The sequence below is a fragment of the Triticum aestivum genome, chromosome 2D, assembly GCF_018294505.1.
Source record: "Triticum aestivum cultivar Chinese Spring chromosome 2D, IWGSC CS RefSeq v2.1, whole genome shotgun sequence".
NCBI classification, from domain to species: domain Eukaryota; kingdom Viridiplantae; phylum Streptophyta; class Magnoliopsida; order Poales; family Poaceae; genus Triticum; species Triticum aestivum.
Window position 1 is genome coordinate 174,950,361 of NC_057799.1, and position 7,324 is coordinate 174,957,684.

The following is a 7,324-nucleotide window of genomic DNA, read 5'->3' on the forward strand; positions in this document are numbered from 1 at the left end:
TAAACACAAAGATCAAATCTATCGAAACTCGATGTAATTCTCCCCCCTTTTGTCAACTAGTGTCAAAAAGCTGACGAAGAACATGACTGCAGAAGAAGTGAACTTGATTCACTCAGTGGCTTCTCGAGAAGAACTGTCGGAGGAGACTTCAGCTTCGTAAGTGACTGGTTCAACTTCATTGTCATCAGCAGCAGATTTTTCTTCGGAAACAACAGCTTGAGGCTGAGATGATGAAGGCACATTGGGATCAACCACTTGAGTAGTACAAGACAGTACATTCCCTTCGGTTGGCTTCTCCATCGGTGAAGTAGTTTCAGATTCTTCGAGCAATATGCGAAGCTTAAGATGAAGTAAATCAGTTGTGGGCTCACGAGCAGGCAGAGGTGGAGTAATACGATCTTGGAAATCTTTAGCAGAAAAACCTTTGTCAATATAATTATAATGTTCTTTGAGATCGACGTGCAGGAGTTGTTTTTCGGTGAAGAACTTGCGAAGCAATGTCTAGAGACGCTTCTTATTCTCAGCTGCAATCATATGCATTATTTGGTTCGATTATTGATGGCATTTAGCTCGGCGGCAAGATGTTCTTTCTCTCTGTGATCCTTGATACGTCTCCAACGTATCTATAATTTTTTATTCTTCCATGCTATTATATTATCTGTTTTGGATGTTTTATCTGCATTAGTATGCTATTTTATATTATTTTTGGGACTAACCTATTAACCTAGAGCCCAGTTCCAGTTCTTGTTTTTTTCCTTGTTTTAGAGTTTCACAGAAAAGGAATACCAAACGGAATGAAACCTTCGCGATGATTTTTCTTGGACCAGAAGACAACCAGGAGACTTGGAGATCAAGTCGGAGGAGCCACGAGGCGGCCACAAGGACGAAGGGCACCCCAGGGGGTTAGGGCGCGCCCCCACCCTTGTGGGCCCCCCGTGACTCTCCTGGCCTAATTCTTTCTCCTATATATTCCTAAATATCCCCAAACCAAAAGAGGACTCCATGAAAACACTTTTCCACTGCCGCAACCTTCTGTACCCATGAGATCCCATCTAGGGACCTTTTCCGGCACCCTGCCGGAGGGGGATTTGATCATGGAGGGCTTCTACATCAACTCTATTGCCCTTCCGATGAAGCGTGAGTAGTTTACCACAGACCTACGGGTCCATAGCTAGTAGCTAGATGGCTTCTTCTCTCTCTTTGGTTCTCAATACCATGTTCTCCTCGATGTTCTTGGAGATCTATTCGATGTAATACTATTTTTGCGGTGTGTTTGCCGAGATCCGATGAATTGTGGATTTATGATCAGCTTATCTATGAATATTATTTGAATCTTCTCTGAATTCTTTTATGCATTATTTGATATCTTTTTAAGGAAACATATTCCCTTTGATCCGATGGTTTGGTTTGGCCGACTAGATTGGTTTTTTTAAGGAAACATCCACTTTATTAATTGGAAATAATGGTTACATCGTCTATAAGAAGAGGTACAATATTCTCCATAGGCTCCTCAAACCAATCTCTAGTTACAGAAACTTTCGCTAGCCTAGCAAGTTCATGAGCAACCTTATTAACTACCCTATTACAATGTTCAAATCTAGTCAGCGGAAAATCACATGCCATGAAGTAGCAATCCTCAAAGACTCCCGCCTCAAATCCCGCCGATTGTCCTCCATTCTTCATTGTGTCAATGACTTCCATATTATCAGAGTTAATAATAAGACGATTGCATCCCGCCTTTTGTGCAAGAATTAAACCAAACCTAGGAGCCATCGCTTCTGCTGTTAGTACATCAGCACACCAATCGATCTTCCAATTTCCGCCAACAATGAATTTTCCTTTGTCATCTCTGAGTACAGCACCTGCCGTGCCCCTGAGTAGATCATGGTCAAAATAAGCATCAACATTTAGTTTAATAAAACCCATAGGAGGTCGGCTCCATCCTTCTTTTCTACTAGTCACACTAGGGGAGTGGGCATTCACATAGTTTGCCGTTATAGCACGAACCCTCATCAAAATCTGGTTCACATCTTGAGACTTCCCTTCATGAACCAACATGCATCTCTCCCACCATAAATACCAAGTGGTTAGCGCGATTAATTCACTTTCATTCTAGCAACCTAATATAGATAGTTCTTAGTGCGGCATAAGAAGAATTCAAGAACCGCCTCACCCGCACGATCGATAACACAAGCTTTCTTAATTACCTCGTACATCCCCAGCTTACCCGAAACCTCTTTTGCCTTCTGACACGGAAACAAGATGTGTTTTGTATCTTCTTGCCCATTCGAGCATGATGGACAAAGGGGCAAAACTTTCATATGTCTATTGGCAAGTGTAACACGACACGATAGAGTTCCATGTAACGTTCGCCAAATAAATATTTTTAACTTTGCCGGACACGATAATCAGCCACCTTTGACAGAAGTTGCCCACCACTAGGAGTAATAATTTTCCTATTCGCACAATTCGGAATCCATGCATCTATCCAAATATCGATGTTTTGTCCATTTCCAACTCGCCAAATATAACCATTTCTCAAAGAGTTCACTCCTTCCATAATGCTTTGCCAAGTAAAAGAGGATCCCTTCTTTAAACTTGCGTTCATCAAATCTCCCTCAGGGAAATATTTAGCTCTCAAGATGGTTGCACATAACGATTCAGGATTATCAAGAAGATGCCACGCTTGTTTAGCTAATAGCGCCAGGTTGAAACAATGTATATCTTGGAAGCCCATACCTCCTTGATCTTTTGGAACACACATTTTCCACCATGCCATCCAATGCATCCTCTTCTGATTGTCCTCGTCACCCCCACCAAAATTGCGACATCGCGTCAATAATTCCTTTGCAATTTTTTTAGGAATTTTAAAGACGGACATGGCATAGGTAGGGATGGCTTGTACAACAGATTTGAGCAAAATTTCCTTCCCTCCAGAGGATAATTCTGCTTTCTTCTATCCACTAATTTTCATAATAATTCGATCGATCAGGAACTGGAAACAATCACTTTTGTCCATGCCCACATTTGCGGCAAACCCAGGTATTTTTCATTGAGGGCTTCAGTCATAATATTTAGAATTGTACATATTTGTACCTTGTCTTCCACTTTAGTATTGGGACTAAAGAATATACTAGATTTTTCAACACTAACCATTTGCCCTGAGGCGGCACAATACGAATCCAAAAGTGATTTCAACGCCTCTGCACTCATGGGATTGGCTTGCATAAGGATCAAAGAGTCATCATCATAGAGGAGATTAGAAATTGATGTGGCATCTCTGCAAACCTTTATATCGGAAATGTTTCCATTCTCCTCCGCATTAGCTAAAAGGGCAGTCAAATCCTCTGTACACGACAATAATAAGTAGGGAGAAAGGGGATCTCCCTGCCTCAATCCTCTAGTTGGTTTAAAACTCTCCATCTCATCATCATTAATACAGATCCGGTACTCCACAGAGGGTACACATTTCATAATTAAATTCACCCAAATCTCTTTAAAACCCAATTTCAGCATAATTTCCTTAAAGAAACACCACTCCACTCGGTCATATGCTTTGTGCATATCTAATTTGATGGCACACAAACCCTCTTTACCCGCCCTTTTGTTTTTTATTGTATGGAAACATTCATATGCCACCAAGATATTGTCTATGACCAATCTTCCAGGCACAAAGGCACTCTGAGTTGGGCTAATGATATCTGATAGGATTATCTTTAGACGAGTAGCAATCATTTTTGAAATAACCTTATACACCACATTGCACAAGCTGATTGGTCTAAATTGGGTTACCTATTCAGGAGAGTTAATCTTTGGGATCATTACAATTACAGTATCATTCCACCCAGTTGGTATAGAACAGGTATTTACCGCTTGAAGAACCTCTTCGGTCAGGTCATCTCCCAACATAGACCAAAATCTTTTGTAAAAAATAGCATGGAGGCCATCAAGACCTGGCGCTTTTAAATCACCAATATCAAATAGGGCCTTTCTAACCTCCACACCCGTATAGGGGGCGAGAAGAGCATCATTCATTTCATCGGTCACTTTCCGTTGGACAAGAGATAGAACCTCCGAGTTAGGATGGGAAACTTCTGATGTAAAAAGGTTTGAGAAATACGCCATAATGTGATTCTTCATATTGGTACCATGCACCCAAACACCATTATCATCAAGCAATTTTTAACATGATTTTTTTTCTTTCTGGCCATTGCTGCATTATGAAAAAGGAGGTGGTACGATCCCCATGCAATAGCCAGTTTGTGCGACCATGTTGTAGCCAGTAAATCTCCTCTTGTTCCAACAGATTTTCAATGAGGACAAGAATCTCCTTTTGTCGCGCTTGAGACTCCGCACACATAGGTCCCCTCCGCAGCCTTTCTAGTTCCTTTTTAATTTTTTAATTCTTTTTTTACTAAATTGGTTTTTCTTGCAATGGGAGAAGTGCTTAGCTTTGGGTTCAATCTTGCGGTGTCCTTTCCCAGTGACAGTAGGGGCAGCAAGGCACGTATTGTATTGTTGCAATCGAGGATAAAAAGACGGGGTTTTCATCATATTGCCTGAGTTAATTCCTCTACATCATGTCATCTTACTTAATGCGTTACTCCATTCTTTATGAACTTAATACTCTAGATGCATGCTAGATAGCGGTCGGTGTGTGGAGTAATAGTAGTAGATGCAGAATCGTTTCGATTTACTTGACATAGACGTGATGCCTATATTCATGATCATTGCCTCAGATATCTTCATAATTTTGCGCTTTTCTATCAACTGCTCGGCAGTAATTTGTTCACCCACCATATTATTTGCTATCTTGAGAGAAGCCTCTAGTGAAAACCTATGGCCCCCGGGTCTATTTTCCATCATATAAGTTTCCGATCTACTATTTTGCAATCTTTTACTTTCCAGTCTATAAACCAAAAATACCAAAAAATATTTACTTTACTGTTCATCTATCTGTATCAGATCTCACTTTTGCAAGTAACCGTGAAGGGATTGACAACCCTTTATCACGTAGGGTGCAAGTTGTTTGATTGTTTGTGCAGGTATTCAGTGATTTGTGCGTTGTCTCCTACTGGATTGATACCTTGGTTCTCAAACTGAGGGAAATACTTATCTCTAGTTTGCTGCATCACCCTTTCCTCTTCAAGGGAAAAACCAACACAAGCTCAAGAAGTAGCAGGAAGAATTTCTGGCACCGTTGCCAGGGAGATTTACGCCAAATCAAGACTCTTCTCTCGTCAACTTGCCAATTTTTGGTGCCGTTGCCTGGGAGATCTATGCCAAGTCAAGACATACCAAGTACCCATCATAAACTCTCATCTCTTGCATTACACTATTCGCCATTCGCCTCTCGTTTTCCTCTCCCATACTTCTAAAATGATTTTCGAAAAGATTTTCCCTTTTCTTTCGCCCTTCTTTCGTTCGTCTTTTCGTTTGCCCTTATGTCTTACTTGGTTTGTTTGCCCATTTGCTTGGTATAATTGTGTATTTATTAAAAATCAGAAACCAAAGAGTTTATGGATCGTCATCCACTTGCTAATATTTTTAAGAGATCCAATTATAATGAACCAATTGCTAGTGAGTTGAGTGCACTAGATTATCTTTATGATGTTTTGCTTGCAATCCGTGAATCTGAAAATTGTGATGAAGTACTTTATGAAGTGATTCACAATAGATCTTTTAATGAAAAGAGTGATTGCAATGATGTTATTATAAATTCTATTAATGTAAATTATGCTAATGATATGCAAAACCCTAAGCTTGGGGATGCTAATTTTGCTATGTCTACTACTTGTTGCAATGATCATGATTGGGGTGATTCTTCTTATGATCTTGAAAATTTATTTAAGCCCCATGATGAATATGAGATTGATAATAATGTTTGCAATAATATTGAAAGTGGGTTTGGAAGAGTGTCGACTTTAGATCCCACATATTTGGAGAATATTAAATCTTATGAATTTTCTGATAAAAGTGGGTTCGGAGAGGTCATGACTTTATTTTATGATAAGCCTACTATTTCGGAAGAGTGTCAACTTTGCATGCATGTGGTTCATGAAGAGAAAATTTTATGTGATAGTTATATTGTTGAATTTGATTATGATCCTACATGTAATTATTATGAGAGAGGAAAATATGGTTGTAGAATTTTTCATGTTACCAAATTACCTCTCATTGTGTTGAGATTGCTATTGTTCCTTTCTTCTTCCTTGCATATGCTAGTTTTTGTTTGCCTTGATAATTTGTTTGCTTATAAGATGCCTATGCATAGGAATTATGTTAGACTTAGATGTGTTTTTCACATGCTACATGATGCTCTCTTCATGTTTCAATTGTTATCTTTCATGTGAGCATCATCGAAATCTCAAAGCCTAGCTTAATGGCTTTAAAGAAAAGCGCTTGTTGGGAGACAACCCAATATATTTCCTTTCTGTTTTTGAATAAATAATTCATCTAGCCTCTGGTTAGATGTGGTTTTGTGTTTTAATTAGTTTTTGTGCCAACTAAGACCTTTGGGATAGCTTATGGTGATAGTTGTTTTGATCTTGCTGAAAAACAGAAACTTTTGCGCCCAGGAAAATAATTTGCATTTTCTACAAAAGCGTGCGTTTGATATGATTGTTTTTGCAAAAGATTGGTACACAAATTTCCCAGGTTTTCCTAATTTTTCAGAATTTTTGGAGTTACAGAAGTATTCGAGAGTTACAGATTACTACACACTGTTCTGTTTTTGACAGATTCTGTTCTCTATGTGTTGTTTGCTTATTTTGATGAATCTATGGGTAGTATCAGGGGGTATGAACCATGGAAAATTTGGAATACAGTAGATATTACACCAATATAAGTAAAGAATGAGTTCACAATAGTACCAAAAGTGGTGATTTATTTTCTTATACTAACGGAGCTTATGAGATTTTCCGTTGAGTTTTGTGTTGTGAAGTTTTCAAATTTTGGGTAAGCATTTGATGGACTATGGAATACGGAGTTCCAAGAGCCTAAGCTTGGGGATTCCCAAGGCACACCAAGGTAATATTCAAGGACAACGAAGAGCCTAAGCTTTGGGATGCCCCGGAAGGCATCCCCTCTTTCGTCTTCGTCTATCGGTAACTTTACTTGAGGCTATATTTTTATTTACCACATGATATGTGTTTTGCTTGGAGCGTCTTGTATGATTTGAGTCTTTGATTTTTAGTTTGACACAATCATCCTTGCTATATTTTAGAGCACGGGGGCGGTTTTATTTTATAGAAATTGATGAACTCTCATGCTTCACTTATATTATTTTGAGAGTCTTTAACCAGCATGGTAAGTTGCTTTGGTT